Raw genomic sequence first — 18,298 nt, forward strand, 5'->3', positions numbered from 1 at the left:
TTTCATGTCCAACACACCTGAAACATACAAAGTAAAGGAAACTGACTGTATTTCTCCAAAGATAAGCCAATGCTTCATTATAAAACAACCTAACCAAACTCCCAACATCCACACCCACACCCTCACCAAAACAACAATTAATCTGATTAAAACCGAATTCAACTTTTTAATACATGTAGTATCAAAAAGCAGTTGAAAATTACCGTAAGAATAATTTTTGGAACAATGTTTTATAATCATGATAACTCTCTAATGTGTGACAATATGGGTTGAACATGAAGCTCAGAGTTATCTTTATTTCCATTTTAAAACATTATTGATAAAATTCAATGCGCCAATAGCATGTAGTTAAAATAAGTATTTAATTTACATATACAGAAATTCTTACTACACATTTGACTAGCTTTTATTTTATCCCCCACCCCCACCGATCACATGATGGTTATACAAGCGTTATGAAATTTCTATCATTCTTGTTTTACCGCAGTTTGGTATATAATGCAGTCACCAGTTACGGACCCCAAGTATACTATTTTAAGAAGGATCAGCTCTACCCCTTTGGATACAAAATGCTTTAAAATGCGGAAGTTTGAACCAACCACAAGTAAATGTAAATGCTTATGATTAATGAGAAATAAAAAAGAAAACCAACCCAACATGTTGTCATATGTAGATATTATATTCTGAAACGTCTTAATCAAAAAGATAAAAAGTTTAACAAACAAGACACAAGATGCAAAAATAGTGGATGTAAAATGTATCAAATCTTGTACCGTATAACTTTGCATATAAGTGTGTGTGTGATTTGGATTTTTAACGTAGCTTTAAAAACTTTTCAGTCATATCGCTACGATGTCTGCAGTGTGACAGTTTATAGTGATGTCTAGCACTGGGGCATCATGTCACAGACATGTAGCATGATGTCCCACCCAGTCACATTATCCTGACACCAGGCCGACCAGTCCTAACACTAACCTCTTAATGCTGAGCACCAAGCAAGGCAGCTTTTAGTACCATTTTTGTAAGTCTTTGGTATGACTCGGTTGGGGATCGAACCCACAACCTCCATTGGAAACAACAAAGATCCAGATCTGCCATAGCATAATGCACTTGCAGATTAGGGTTTGTGTTGTTAGTTCTACTGATTACCCCTAACAAACTGCACAGACCCAGATCTGCCAGCACAGTTTGCAACTGGACTGGTCTTATAAGTGAGTATATATGGTAAATAATACAAGTGATACAATTTGTTACAAATTAGTTTTCTCAAGAGTAAGTTGCCATTTAATTACATAACTATTTACCACAATATAATAGGTAAACTATGCTTGAATCAAATAATATTATTATTACAAGTTAAACAAAATACTAGTACTGTACCAAATACCCAGCTAAAATAAAGAACGATGAAAAACTAAACTAGTAAAACGGCTAAAAATAAGAAACAGTTATTTAACTGACCAGTTTATTCACAAATTATACACAAATTCATCGTTAAAGTGGAATATGTTTCTCTCTGTTCCTTACCAAAGATAACTTTGAATTAAGTGCAAGTAATGAAAAATGTCGAAGTTATTCAAAACAGTTTTCACTGAAACAATTTTGACATTATACAAAACAATTCCTTGAATTTCCTTAAAATGCAAAATTCCCTAACTTTTCTCTCATCTGTGCCAACATATGCTGTCCAATAAACTTTCCTTGCCTGCCCTCATTTACTGGATCTACACTACATCAATCAGTTGAAGGCAATACACACAGGTATGGATTTCACCACAAAAGCGAGATATATATATATATATATATATATATATATATATATAAAGAGTTTTAAAGCAGGCCAGCACATTATTTCATGTCAATAAAAAAAAGTCAGTATGTCACTGAAAGTCTTAACTTCTCATGGTGCCTTGTATTAGATGAACAGCGATATAATGTATGTGTATTCTAAACACAGAACTCCTCCTATGACATGAAACAACCCGTCAGACATTTTCCTATTCCAATAACCTATATAATGCATGTGTATTCTAAACACAGAACTCCTCCTACAACATGAAACAACCATATCGGCCATAAAGTTTCCTATCCCAATAAGCTACATGGCAATTAGGGTTTTCAAGACTGACTAGGATGACATCACAGTGCATATGCAAAAGATATGGAAACAAGGAAGGGCTGAGATGAATAAAAACTTATTAATTCAAAAACTAAGCGAATTTCAAACTTTTTAATCATCATGTCAAATAAGTTTTTTTTTTAGCTCTGTTGGTTCTGATAATAATAAACCTTGTAAACTTCAAGTCAACAATGTAATCCTGTTGCCCTTGGTGGGATCCAAAATAACATCAAGTGAAACTGACATGTAATCTATGAAATGCTTTGTTGCACATTTCATACAGTTATATACTCCACACTTTTCTATTCCTTTGAGTTTTAAAATTTTGTGAGTTCCCATCTTGCATCAATTTCTTCTCATAAATTCATAGTCAATTATACTTGGACCTACACTACCATGCGCTTAACCTTTTTCTACATTCAAGTTACTGACCAAGAGAAACAATTCTGAACTTTAAGATGTCCAGCTTAAAATTACTGAACAGAGACTTGTGTTTTTAAAAATAATTATAGTGTATTACTCAAGTTTATAAGAACAGAAAAAAAGAAATCTTACCAACCATTTGACTGCTCAAATGATGAGGAAGTCAGTAGCCTGAAGCTTGTAAAAAAAGTAGTCCACATGACTGTATGTCCAGTGCATATTTCTTCCTTGTATCACACACACAATTAATGATCCATGAATCTTATAATTTTTCCTGCAGGGGACCTCCGCAAAAATATATTCTATTCAAAACGCTCCATGTTCACATCAAGGAAGAGTAATGATGATTATTCTTTCCTTGAATTCATCAACTTCTACCTTCATAAATTTGCAACATGCACACCCATGTAAATAATGGATGTGTGTGATCACCTTTCAGCAAAAGAGTTTATGCAATCTACATGAAACTGGACCTTATATGTTACTGATCACTTTTTAATAATTTATGTCAATTTCCCTGACACCATCTCTCCAGTTAACTGTATGAAGTGGGCGTGACAGATTGGCAGATAGTTTCTGTCTCAAATTTCACAATCTGATAAAATGAGGCCAGTGTACCATATTTTTATCCAAGTAAATTTAAAAGCCATATCCTGTTTGAATAAGTCTTAATTAAACAGGACTGATTACAAGTGTGTCGCTTAATTTGGCCCATAATACAGCAGACATTGTGACGAGATGATTCCAACTTCATTCAAATCTACCTTCCCTATGAAATAACTGGTAAATCTGCTGTATGTACTTGGATGGAAGTCACCCTTACTGGGTAAACCAACCTATGATATTCACATCTCAAAGTTTGATTTAAAAATTACAAATAAAATTTGAACTTTCTTGCACAAGTTTCTCATCATTTATATTAAATCTGTCCATTTCTTTTTTATGTTGTTGCATACTTACACAACCAAGAATATTTATGACATCTCTCAACAGTGATAAGCCACTGCAATTTCTACACGGCAAACACTGACTAATATAAACTCAATTTTTCAGAATATTTAGGAATGTGGTATCGTACATCTTGCACTTAAATTCATTTCACATTCCAAGCAATACATAGCACAGAAATTATTCTAATAATTTTACAAGCATTACATTCATTTAATATTTATGTGCCATTTTCCACATAACTTCAATAATATTATTTCAAGAAAAATCCAAGTCAACTGTTTCTGCATGTCAAATTCCTTTCAGAACAGGGCTGTAAAGTTGTCCAGACTGGTTGTAATTCCATCTTGTAACAATATTTGTTAAAGTATTCTCAGTATGTAAAACTGATAAAAGAAAGTTCATCATTAATCAGTACTCCCTTTAGATCACTTCCTATACAATAACTATCATGAAAGAGTATTCCCTAGTGATCACTTCATATACAATAATTATAACCAAGAGTAATCCATATAGATCACTGCACATACAATAATCATCACCAAGAGTAATCCCTATAGATCATTGCACATACAATATAATTTGAACTGAATCTAAAAATTGCAGTTGCAATTTAATATTTTGTCAAAATTCATGTTCTTTTTATAATATCAGTGTTAAAGAAAACAGGAGTACCAAACAGGCCTGCAATTGCTCACCTGTCTGGCAGCAGTTGACCATTTCACTAGCTAGGCTTATGCAGTACTGTAAAGACATATCCAATGTGAATTATTTTTCTCAACTTTATATCATGTTGACTGAGCCTACTTTACCATATCCTAAAAAAAACAACTTAATCCTACCGATAATGGCATAATAACCATGCAGCCTCTTGCTGAAACTCAAAATCATCAAAGATTCTGATGTTATAAACCAAACTGGACCAGAAATATCTTTTCTTATTCTAGTGAGGTAACTAGCCAGTCTCCTGCAAGGTATCTCACTAATATGCACCGATCTTACTCGTTACAGAACCTATCAAGGACAAAGATTATGCAAGGTTATTAACCAAAATGGAACAAAATCCCAACTGGAAAATTATTTCCCCAAGTGGAAGAAAAGCTTCACCAAATACATCAAACATTACCTCATTAATATGTGTAAATCTTGCCCATGATCAAGCTAATCCAACATCTTGATAATACAAGCCTATTTAACAAGTTTGATCAGATTCAAAACAGAAATATAGTTGCTTTAGTGTTAAAAAGCTCAACTAATTTGATTTATGGACTAGTGATTAACATGCACAAATTTCACTCACAATCATACTCATTAAAGAACTTGATGATGCTGGCTTATTTTCCAAGTCTGATCAAATATAGTCGCTTGAGTGGCAAAACAACCAATCATATGCATGACACCAGCATAAATATAAATCATCCTACATTTGATGATTAATTTACTTTTATTAAAATCAGGTCAGAAATAATCTCAAATGGAAAGTAGCTCAGCTGATTAGATCACCTGACAGCTAATAGCAGATCTTGCTTATAATAAAACAGATTCTATATCTTGATGATGCAAGACCACATTCCAAGTCTCATCAATACTAGATCAGAAATAGGCTTCCAGAGTGGTAATGTGCTCAGCAAATATGATGCAACATCTCCTCATTAATAAGATGGATCTTGCTCATCAAGACACTTGCTATTTTCCAATTATCTTTAAGTGCCAAACTGAATCAGACAAGGAAGGAAGATTCATTTATGGCTACCTTTGCGCACTGCTGGCTAAACACAGCTGGCTTCAAATTTGGTGAGTTGCAGTGGCAAAGTGGTTAACACGACAAACTTGAGATTGAAAAGGTTGTAGGGTGTGGTTTTTGAATCCTACCATCAGATCAGCTCAGACTGGCACCTGTGGTGTGTTCTTAGACGAGGTACTTTACTCTAACCATCCTAGTACTATATAGAATGACCTACTTGTGTTGCTGTGCTGGTAACACCAAAAGACTCCAGCCAAATCAGTTAACAAATTTATAGCAAATTATATCAGAAAAATGGAAACTATTTATGCAGCTATGAAGAGAATGTATCAAACCATCATACAACACTGTATCATCAAATTATTTTTATAAGATCTTTTTCAAGAATCAAATTATGCAACTTCTGGTAAATGGACCGGGGGACAAAAAATCTGACAGATTTAATTTTTTTTTTAAATTGTAAAGCATGAAACTGGAAACATGCTATTATTTTTCTTTTCAGCCCTATCAGACCAATCTCAGAGGAATAAACCACTAGTCTAGGGGGCTGCTGGAGGCAGAGTGGTCTAAGTCAGACCAATCTCAGAGGAATATACAACCAGTCTAGGGGGCCGCTGGAGGCTGAGTGGTCTTAGGCACTAAACTCTGCAGATCACAGACATCTCAACTCTGTCCGCAGTGGTTCCAGTTTCTGGCTCAATCAAAGTGTACAAATATGAAAGGCCTTCAAACTGAGGATGCCATGTTTGGTTCTAACTGGTTCACTTGACTGATGCACAATGGACAAGACATCAGCATAAAGTTCACTTGGTATTATGATCAAAGGAGCTGAAAACATGGTATTTAATACCACTGGAGTTGGCAAATGCAGTTTTTTAAAAATGTTTCTGAACGTTAAGTTGCTCACTTTCATGTAGTTCTAAATATTTATGCACGACTCACCAATAGGCTGATAATTCTGTGTATTATCTTTATAAATTAAAACAATTTAAAAAAAAAAAATCTAATGCCTCATGTGTCTATGTTAAAATTAAGTAGCAATCCTAAGATTCTTAGAGGAATCTTTTCTCATGGAAATACTACATGCAAATGTAAATCATTACAACTAAACACCCTACTCACTTTGAATGTGCTGCAGTTAAGCCTGCCATTCAGTCTGAAATATGCATTCTTTTCTTCACAAGTTATTATCTGTCGATAGCATTTTATGGTGATTAGTAACAAAGTCTGAATGAGATAATCTTTAACACGATACAAAGGAGGAACAATAATGAACAATAAGAACGTCTCCACTCAAAGCATTGGTATTGTCCACCTTCTGAAAAAGATATGTGGGTGTCATCAATTTTAATTGGAGCAATTATTGGGATTTTGCCGTACTCTACCAAATAAACAACCCGTGTATATGGGATTCAGCAAAATTATACTCATGTAATTATGTTTTTAAAAAAAGTAGCAATTCTATCATCTTTCAATAATTGACTTAATAAAGTGATTATGTCAGTTTGGCTGTTGCCACTATTAGGTACTTGATTTTGACAGAATTCCTCTTGTCTGCTCTGATCTGACCTTACCAAAACAGTTTTATTCATGATAAAAGAAAGCACAGACATCTGTCTCTATTCATCCATGTATACTGACAAATGTATGAAAAAGCAAAAAGTGTAGTAAGAATGACAGTATCAAAGAAAACAACGTTTAGCTTTTTATTTTTGCAATATCATGGCTTGTTCTGATGACAATCCATCAAAACTAATAATGTGTACAGGTTGGATTCCATCTCCAAGTCTAGTTCATTATTCTGTTAAAAAAGGCCATGAACTGAATCTGTTCTGCTAATTTCAAATCTGGAAAGGTAGCAACGCGAGTCACAGTGGGACTAGGAGTGAAATGATACATCTCTGCTGTGTATTGATGATTCACAATACACAGTCTGTGATACAATACACTATTGATACACATATTAACTTGATGCCCTTTTCATCTTCAGAAGGTCTGTCAGTGGTGCTAAATGTACTTTCTATGTGTTGACATAATGGTTGTATTTCCAGTATGCAGATTACAGACAGACATTGAGTTGTCATCTGTTGAGGGTTTGTCATTGGTAGGGTGGTAGTATTTTGCAGGTGTCAAAATACTGGTTGTATGTAGATTACAGATATGCATAGACTTGTCATCTGTTCATATGCCACTGTCATCCTTGATGTGATATCAATAATACTGTACTTCCAAAGAGACTACCACTAGCCTTTGGTGATTGTATTGCAACGTTTTCTGCCACCTCAGGCTGCTCCACCATTTCATCACGTTCAGGACTCCTCTTGGTCACCACACTAATTGCTCTGCATTGCAAAAATGCTTTAAAAATGTCTTAATACCAGTTTCACATATTCAGTTAAATTTGGAAGGCATTACAGTTATCTTCAAAACAGAAAAATAGTGCAATTTTCTCATGCAAAAAAAATCTTGTTTAAAACAATCACGAGGGTGGAAGCAGAGATGATTAACAACGAAAACCCATTACACTGTATTCCCCACAAACACAAAGCAAAACTGTCATGGCCAGTTTGTCATTTCATTATTGAAACATCCACTCCTCCTTCAAATTAATAATTCTGTTGTACATTTTTTTTAAAAATCCAGCCACTATATATATATATAATACTGGCCTGTACTTATCATTTAATAGCCACTTCTGCATGTAGTTCCTCGGTTGCCTTGTATCTATTACGATTGAGCCACAGTTAGTTCCGATTGGTGATTTTTGTTTAACCCTAGCCATGAACAAACAGTAACCACCAATCAGAACTGAATTAATCATATTTCAGTGCGTGACACACCAGAAATGTAGCCTTCAAATTCAATCTAAGTAAACAAGATGCGAAGCAACAGAAAATTTTGTGCAAATGTGGCTAATAAACGATCAGTACAGTACATAAACAATACATGGAGAACAAATCTGGATTGTCTTTTTTATGCATATATATGTCAACAGTTGCTGGACATGCTGTCAGGATAAAATAATTAGCATGGAATCAACAAGGTTTTCAACTACGTGATTTAGTCACCATGGGTTAATTTCTAAATGTTTGTTTTTGCTTACAGAAATTGGAGCAAGTGTCCTCTACAGTTTTCTCATAAGACTTCTCAATTGTTTGTAATAAAAAAAGGCAAATGACTAAGAATTACTGTTGACTGCTGAAGATTAAAATAACTTGTATTGGGTAATTATCATTTTGTATTGATTCTTCACCTCTCGTCTTGATATGGAAGAAGTATCAAGGCATCAATTTGGGGCATATCCTTTATTTTGGAAAGGTAGCAATACAAATTACTTGACTCTTATTTCTCATCAGATTTAAGAAAAACTTGCTTGGTGTCTGGACATTCTTTTTATACTTTTTAAATTGGAGGGTCCTATTATTTGGGTTAATCACTGTACCATAATATGGTTAATTCAAAGTACACCCCTTGTTTATTTAAAATTAATAATAACTGCAACTAAAGGGCTTTTAACTTGTAATTCGATAATCAACATATAATTGATTAAACAGAATATACACTGAATTACACAGCGAGCAGGCAAGATGAAAACGTTCTTTGCATTACAGCCAGGATAAACTTAAAACATAACGACTCTAAGGAAGCACAACAATGACCTGAAAGCCAAGTTGACTTCAAAACTGACAAATGTAAGAGACAAAGTAGATTGTACAGAACAAATTATCACGATAAAAAGTTGTTCTTTCATATTCTTTTAAACACAAATACAAAAGCAGAAAAATTCTGAAGGCTGTTCATTATATAAATTGCCCAGCTTTTTATGCCCCCCCCCCCCCGTAGTTCTATCAAGTCCAAAAGTAGAGAGTTCCAAATGAATTCCAGTGGCAATCTGAACGAATTCGGATATTAAATGTACTTAATCTGGAATGTGGCAATTATGCTGACAGTCTTCATGTAGCACAAGGATACAATCCAAAATGTTCTTGAATGAATTCACAATAATTCCAAGATAGTAATTTTGTCCTTGAATCATTGAGCACTTTTTAATTTCAATAATCAAAATAAATAAATTAAATCCTCTCAACTGAAATCAGCTAAAATTGATTCCTCTAAAGATAATTCTAAAGTAAAAATTTAAATAAAAAGCAAAGACAAAATATCAAACCAGGATGAGAGTAATTTTCCCATCAAATTCAGAAACTTACTTCTGTAACATTCTGAATTTCTAAATAAATCAAGACATTGAAGTCAACATCTGTAAATGTGTTTACCTCCAATTAATAATGATCTTAATATATCTAAAGTCAAAGAGATATATTAGCTATGCAATATACATGTAATGTTGCTTATTTAAAAAAAAGTCAGTAGTCAGGTAGACCCTAAATTCAATTATTGACCATAGTCAATCACACAATATAGATACAAGTATATATTACATATAATGATGGCAAAAAGCCAACACAAAATACAATTTAAATATACGGAACACTTTTAAGCAAAACTTGGAAGAAACCAATCAATGTATCTGTATGCATGTAGATGACCTGCTTTACATTCAGGTAACAAGAGCAAGTTCAATTTTTTCAAGATATTTTTTAAAACTTTTATACGATTTTTTATGAAACCTTGTCAGCACAATCAGGCAAAATATCTTGAGGTCAACATAAATTTTTTGTGTACATGTTTGATTGTATAAGTGGATGAAAAGATTAGATTTTCATGCAATTATACAAATCTTTTCAAATTCTTTTAAACCTGTTAATGTTTTTCAATTAGAGTTATTGGTTTTACAAACGTGGAGTTCTAGTCTGGGCTTCGGCTAATGTAGGTATGTGAGAAAGCTTGCCAGTAGCTTCTCGTGGGTCAGTGGTTGTTCTCAGGGTTTTCCCGGGTTCTTCCTCCACCATTAATACTGGCTGCCATGCATAGCCTATCATGTGCTGAAAAATGGCGTTAAATCCCACAACAACAACAACAAACGTGTCCAGTTACAAATATACTGCTTAGGTAACCCCTTTCTACCCTAATGCATAACAGAAGGTCATAGCCTAAAATCCATCAAATCTTCCTGCACTGAATGCAAGGAACATGTTTTGTTAAAAAGTATTTAAAAATGTAACTGTGATTAAAACTATGAATATCTTTAAACTTTGAAACCCTCTTCCAGGGACTTAAAGCAAGGAACACCCCAACCTCACCGATCTTGCAGATGGTTTCCATATAAAGAAATATATACATGTGCATGTACTCAAACATACATCAAGCCCAAATGAAACATGTGTCAGCAGATCAGGGTCTGTGTTGTTTGTATAACGGAATACTCAAACTCCACAGACTCAGACATGCCTGCACATTTTGCAATGGCAGATTGGGTCTGTGTGATTTGCCGCTGAACTCGCCTTATAAGCCTGTTTATCTCGATGCTATGCTATCTTCTTCCTAAGCCCAAAATGAAACTGTATAAAAATAGTTTGACTTTCTTGGGTCCAATCATTTGGAACCGTCAACTAAAGATACTACAGAAGCATCGTCAGTGCCTTCCTTTCATCACAGACGTTTGTAAAAGATTCAATCCAGATAATGTCTGTAACAGATTATGGCCATCTCTGTGGTATATTTATACATATATGTATATATTATTTAAAAAATGTCTCTGGGTGTTCGTGTGTGTGTGCATGTGTAAATGAAACGCTTTTCTATCATGCTTGTTGGTGTACACAGTGCTGTGTTCAGAATCTTTACTTATTTGCTCTTATATATACCAACCCATTATACCTTTTTGTATGACATGTTTCCAGGTGTATTCTGTACATTTGCCTGTACACATTTAGAATTGAGGGCTACAAGTTAAATTATTTTTATACTTAATCTGTCACCTTCATACAATAAAATCTTTATTATTATTATTATTATTATTATTATTATTATTATACCAAACATGGTTTAATTCCACTCAACTGTCTGGAAGAAAAGATTAATATGAACTGGCAGAAACACAAACAGAAAAATGGATAAACAAACAGGCCAGTGAACAGAAAATGTTATCAAAATACCACAGATGATTTTTTGTTTTGATTTTTTTTAAAAACCTGGAGAAAAAATGTTGAAATCTTTACAGACAGGTATGGACTCACCTAAGCAATGGCTGTAATTCCTAAAAACTTAAATAATGAGTTTTATCAAATGCCCAAGATACCATCATGATACGTGCATACAAAAAATTGATAACGTGAAGCAACACTTTTAAAATAAAAAACAGGGAGTCATTTATATCAGCCTTCACCATTCAGTTCCATCTTTGTATCACCTGTCCTTTATAATCAGGACTCTGTCAGGTATCTGAAGAGTAGCTAATGTTGACATAATCCGTTGAAAAGGGTCACATCAGCTGCCTCTATACTCCACACACTGTGCCCACATGTATCAAAAACGTATATATACACCTATTAATTTAGACCTGTCATTAACAGATAGATTTTCAACTGCCATTTAGTTTGTGTTTAAAAGTGCATAATTTATATGGTAAATCCCTATAGGTTAGAACCTCATACAGGCACATTCTGGATGCAAGTTTAGGTCATGTACAACAATGGGCTGCTTCACAAGATGTGTACACAAGGCAAAGTCCACCTGCTACACTGACTTGTCCCACCAGTTAATTGGTATAAAATGAATATCAAAGATTTTCTGGACCCTGGACAATTTATTGACCCCAAATTTTTGTGCCAAACAAGTAACAACAGAAGGAAACTTTCTTGACATGTGGGTCAATGTGTCAACCGTTTGATAAAATGACAGATGATTGAGAAACACTTGAGCATGACAAATTTCTATTACAGTGTTCTAAATATTATTATACATCCAATCATACACAACAAATGGCCATTATCTGCCACTTCAAGACACAATCATCACCAAGGTAAGAATCGCAGCTCTACCTGAGGATTTGAAGTGAAAAGCATCGAACCAGACCTGCCATGATTTTAATCACAGCCAATCCAGATCCAATATGAAACACAAACAAATGGACCTGCCCCGTAGAAAAGTAATGGCATTAAAGACTGTCAACTCAGCTGTGTACATAACTGGTTAGTTAAAACATAATGCCATTTGTCCAGCCATGTCAGATATTTGACCCTATTTAAACATGTGCCTAACACTACCAATGTAAATAAAAGCAAGATCTTTCTCAGCACAGCTGAACTGTTTGTGACAAATTTAGAATAATACTTTCACAAATAATTTTAAGTTTTAATCTATTGGTATTCTCTAACAACAACAAAAGCCGTGCTATAACTCTATAACTACTATTATGAGAACACAGCAACTTGCATACAGACACTGCCCATGGATAGTATTCATCAATATGGTACCGGAGGCGATCATCATGTTAGTTAAAAAAATGAACCATGTTGGAAGCTGTTGTTTCTTTTATTAAACTGACACAACATTGTGAAATCTGAAAGTTTCAATTACCTGCAAATAATTAAGTTCCCTAATGTCCTTTGCACTTTCTCTCAAATTACAGGTCACCTTTGAAAAAAGCGCAAGGACCTATTGAGATAGAATGAAGCAAGAGTATAAAAATATGATACATACACCTGCCATGTCAAACTATTTTCTGGAAACCATTTTTCTTCTTACCATAGCCTTTCATATATTGACCTCAAATTTGATAGCTGCTTTTATTGTCTGAAATACAAGCCATCCACAAAGTTAGGTCATGGTCTGTCTTACAGAATGAGGCATCCTGTGGAAATATTTTCATTCCTGGCATTCACCCGACTTGAGCTTTAACCCTTAAATAGGTGTCTTCTTTGTATCAAATTCAAGCCATCTACAATGCTGAGTTCAGGCATGTAGTACACAAGGAATTTATTTTCAAATTATTTTTCCTTCTTTCAGTCCTTTTGACTTTGAAATATGACCTTTTGACCCCAAACAGATGTCTCCCTTGTCTCAAATGCAAGCTATCCTTCTAAAGGCTGGTCAAAGTATGTGATTAAAAATAAACATATCATGTGCAAACCATTTTGATCTTGACCTTTAGACTCTAAAATCAATAAGAATTAACTGGCCAAGATTTCTTTCAGAAAACAAATGAAAAATCCACCAATTATAATGAAAAGGAGCTCCTGAAACAACCAGCATGTCCATATCAAAAGTGAAATGAAACCACACACTAAAATAGATCATGATCTAGCCCATCTCTAGGCAGAATTGTAATCTATTTTAGTATGGTCATCCTTTCATGAAATATATGACAGTTATGTGCCTAATATATTTATAAAAGTGTCTTTAGATTACATCACTGTGCAGGATCTCTTATATCACTGAAAAATGATAAATCCTGAGTGCATGAAATAAAACAGCAATGAATGAAGTGCTAAAATGTGATCTGGAAGAATGAGATTTGGTTAAAAAAAATGATGAATAAAGCAAAATCTGTATCTAATATTTGTTTAAATATAAACAATAAGTGATGCTATGCATGATATGCAATTACTTCTGTACACAATAATACAGATCTCCCAGTCAACTCAACGCAGCCCATGAAGTCTATATTTACCTGTATTTCATGTCAGAGACATCGGAAAATATGAACATGCAAACTAATAACATAAAAACAATCGTATTAGTTTATAACAATCTACTAACTTGTCAATTTAACAAGAGCTGGTCACTTCTATGTGACATATGGAGATCTTGCCAATTTTGTTCTGCCATTTTTGTGTCTACAAGTGTTGAGACACTGAAAATATATTCTTTACATGCATTCAAGTCCTGGGACATGAAAACAAATTTTAAAATATTTTCCTGTCCCAAGACTTACCATCATTATGGTAGTTAAAGCGAACACAGAAAAACATGTCTTGAATGACCACTGCTATGTGAGACCACCTGTCTTCAGAGACCATATTTTCAATGCACACATTTATTGATTATATAGCATTGTGACCTCTTATGAGAGACCACCTGTCTTCAGATACCATAATTTTTTGGCACAAGAGGCAGTCTTTCAAGAGAGGTTCTACTGTATTGTGTCCGTCAACCCAATTTCCAGCATATCAAACACAAGTAATCTTTGTTGTTTTCTCTTGCTGAAGAAGTCCTGGTATGGCAGGTTAAAATATAGAGTACTGGTAGTCAAATCATAAAAATGATGGGGGTCACAAGCTTGACTCCTAATTAGTAACTTGATTCTCATTTCTCAAGCTCTTCCTTTTTATTTCATTATTTTGCAAGGAAAGCACTGTGATTAGATCTAATTTCAAAGCTTTATTGCAGATGGAGAGGGCAATTAAATTTAACATTCCCTCCCACAAGGCCAAACAAAAGACTGAAACACCCCTCATGTACATGTAGATCAAAACAATCCCACTGCTCCTACGGTTTTCTCCAAACATAAGATACAGGTCTAAGTATTAAGATTTTTACATGTCTGAGTATACAATTTTTACATGTCTGAGTATAGAGATTTTTTACATGTCTGAGTGTTGAAATTTTTTTTACATGTCTGAGTGTTGATATTTTTACATATCTGAGTGTTGAGATTTTTTTACATGCATGAGTGTTGAGATTTCTTTTACACGCCTGAGTGTTGAGATTTTTACATGTCTGAGTGTTGAGATTTATACATGTCTGAGTGTTGAGATTTTTACAGGTCTGAGTATTGAGATTTTTACATGTCTGAGAGTTGAGATTTTTACATTTAAATGAAATTTTTTAATATTATGAGAGTTGAATTAGCGCCACAAGTCCTACAGAGAACTGGGGATGCATGGTGACCCATTAGCATGCTGGACTCGTGATTGAAAAGGTGCTGGTTCGAATCCTACCATCAGATCAACCCTAGTCATCTACTGTGGAGTGTCCTTGAGCAAGGCAACTTTACTCCAACTGTCTTGGCACTAAATAACCTATTTGTGTTGCTTGGTCATAAATGCCAAATCAATCAACCAAATAAAAACCCACAGACGATTCTTAATAACACACCTCATTAATACTCATGTATTATGGAAATGAGGTTAGGTTAGACAGTTCGACAAACAAACGAGAGAACAAGCATCATTCACAAAAATGTGGTTAAAATCAGTCACATCTGAACATGAAAATGAGATAAAAACAAAGAATCAATACACATATTTTGAAGTTGCTTTAATAATGCCTTCTAAAACAGATTTTCAGTATATATATTTATCTAATTTACATACTTAACATGTTCCCTTAGTCAAATCCTTTATCTGTTCTTATCTGTGAATGTACCGTATGCACAATAACTATTCATGTCATTGTTTCATGTCCATCAGTTTTGAATTGCATGTTTCTTAAATTTTCACAAGTTGATAAAGATGAATCTGTGCAAAATTATGCTACCTTCAGTAATCATGAAATGACAATGATGATAATGATGAAAAGCATTACCATCATTATTATTATTATTATCATTAGGTAACCTGGTAAGGTATTGACACCAATATCAATCAACAACCATTCTGGAAAGGTACATGCTGATCAGTATAAATTCAAAGACATGACTTTAATGCTACACTTTTCACCTTCATCTTTGAAACAGAGATGCTGTTTTCAAGGTGGATGGGTGTAAGATTTATCAACTTTAATGTGATAAGATCTATCAACATGTCAGAAGGTAGAACTGGTAAACCAGACTGGGTTTTCTTGGACTGATTGTTCATGTTCATTGTTAAGTCAAAAACACCATCAATAAAGATTGATGTTAAAATTTACAAAAGAAAATACTAACCTGATTACACAATGAAATGCCATTCCTTATATTCAAGGGAAGTCCCACACAACATATAACATTAATCTATGGATTTTTCTTGCTCATTCATCCTCAAAGAATAAATATATTTGAAGCTGAAGTCTATATGGATTACAACATTTCCACTACACAACAGAAAATATTTGTATCACAATACTTGGGAGAGTTAAGCAGTAACCATCAATAATGCAATTGCCATTGCATGTACCTGGCTTAGCTGTGTTAAAACGACCTGGGGTCATACAAATACAATACTAAATTTTGCGAAAGGGTCTATAGAGAACAACAACCTTACAGTCATTCCACACATGCATGTATAATTCAGTTAGTGCAAGTGCAAAATTCTGGTCCTATTTTTGGATAACATGAAGAATAAGTACCTTCTGTCTACATCTGACACACTTTCAGATATGATATCTACAAGGTCTTGAAGGAGGAACAGAACATGTAGATTTTTACCATTTTGGGTGGAGTGTTTTGCACATTTGTTATGATTTATACAGTAATTATGGTCATCAATTTGATATTTCCAAGCTATTTGTTACAATTTATTCGGTAATTGTGGTTACTGATTTGATGTTTCCAAGCTATTGTTTACAATTTATATAGTAAAATTTTGGTCATCGATTGGACGTTTCCAAGCTATTAGTTACAATTTATACAGTAATTCTGGTAATCAATTTTCAAACATTATGCTTTGAATTTGATCACTTTGGTCTCTACCACCATGCTTCCTATCGATGACCCCTTGATTTTATTTCTCCCCTACTCCATTTTAAGAATGTTTAGGAATTTCATATTTTGGCATTTACCTTACTTTAGTTTGAAATCATACAAGTTCGAGTGGAATTCTAACTACTATCCAACATTTAAATCTCCTGTTTAATGTAATGATTGTCTGTATGGTCACATTGGCCGCTTACTCATTTATTATAAAATGATTGTCTGTATGGTCACATTGGCCCCTTACTCATTTATTATAAAATGATTGTCTGTATGGTCACATTGGCCCCTTACTCATTTATTATAAAATGATTGTATGGTCACATTGGCCCCTTACTCATTTATTATAAAATGATTGTCTGTATGGTCACATTGGCCCCTTACTCATTTATTATAAAATGATTGTATGGTCACATTGGCCCCTTACTCATTTATTATAAAATGATTGTCTGTATGGTCACATTGGCCGCTTACTCATTTATTATAAAATGATTGTATGGTCACATTGGCCCCTTACTCATTTATTATAAAATGATTGTATGGTCACATTGGCCCCTTACTCATTTATTATAAAATGATTGTCTGTATGGTCACATTGGCCGCTTACTCATTTATTATAAAATGATTGTATGGTCACATTGGCCGCTTACTCATTTATTATAAAATGATTGTCTGTATGGTCACATTGGCCCCTTACTCATTTATTATAAAATGATTGTCTGTATGGTCACATTGGCCGCTTACTCATTTATTATAAAATGATTGTATGGTCACATTGGCCGCTTACTCATTTATTATAAAATGATTGTCTGTATGGTCACATTGGCCCCTTACTCATTTATTATAAAATGATTGTCTGTATGGTCACATTGGCCGCTTACTCATTTATTATAAAATGATTGTATGGTCACATTGGCCGCTTACTCATTTATTATAAAATGATTGTCTGTATGGTCACATTGGCCCCTTACTCATTTATTATAAAATGATTGTCTGTATGGTCACATTGGCCGCTTACTCATTTATTATAAAATGATTGTATGGTCACATTGGCCGCTTACTCATTTATTATAAAATGATTGTCTGTATGGTCACATTGGCCCCTTACTCATTTATTATAAAATGATTGTATGGTCACATTGGCCGCTTACTCATTTATTATAAAATGATTGTATGGTCACATTGGCCCCTTACTCATTTATTATAAAATGATTGTATGGTCACATTGGCCCCTTACTCATATATTATAAAATATGAGAAGGATGATAATATATTTCAAGCTTAAATATATGAGATATCTATTTTTCTTGTACGTGTTAATATTTACCATGTAATATTTATCAAACTGAACTAAGAACAATTTACTTATGCACTCTATAACTGTACTATATAATAGTCAGTCAAGTAAATCAAGGGAGGATAACTATTACTATACAAAGGTCAAAGTAAATCAAGTGAGGATAACTACTAGTATACAAAGGTCAGTCAAGTATATCAAGGAAAGATTACTATATAAAGATCAGTCAGGTAAATCAAGGGAAGATAATTCTGC

At 33.8% G+C, this 18,298-nt stretch overlaps 1 protein-coding gene and 1 long non-coding RNA gene across 2 annotated transcripts in view; one reads left to right on the top strand and one right to left on the bottom strand.

Annotated features, from left to right (window-relative positions):
• LOC149797737 (rho GTPase-activating protein 7-like) overlaps positions 1–18,298 on the bottom strand; it is a 290,132-nt gene that overhangs the window by 249,239 nt on the left and 22,595 nt on the right. The gene's annotated exons all lie outside the window — the stretch shown is intronic.
• LOC149797739 (uncharacterized) lies at positions 5,242–6,236 on the top strand. Its single transcript, XR_016421550.1, has 2 exons — positions 5,242–5,408; positions 5,737–6,236. It is a non-coding gene; the product is annotated as an uncharacterized LOC149797739 (long non-coding RNA).

This window comes from Sinohyriopsis cumingii, chromosome 6 (assembly GCF_028554795.1).
Source record: "Sinohyriopsis cumingii isolate HCF-2022 chromosome 6, ASM2855479v2, whole genome shotgun sequence".
NCBI classification, from domain to species: domain Eukaryota; kingdom Metazoa; phylum Mollusca; class Bivalvia; order Unionida; family Unionidae; genus Sinohyriopsis; species Sinohyriopsis cumingii.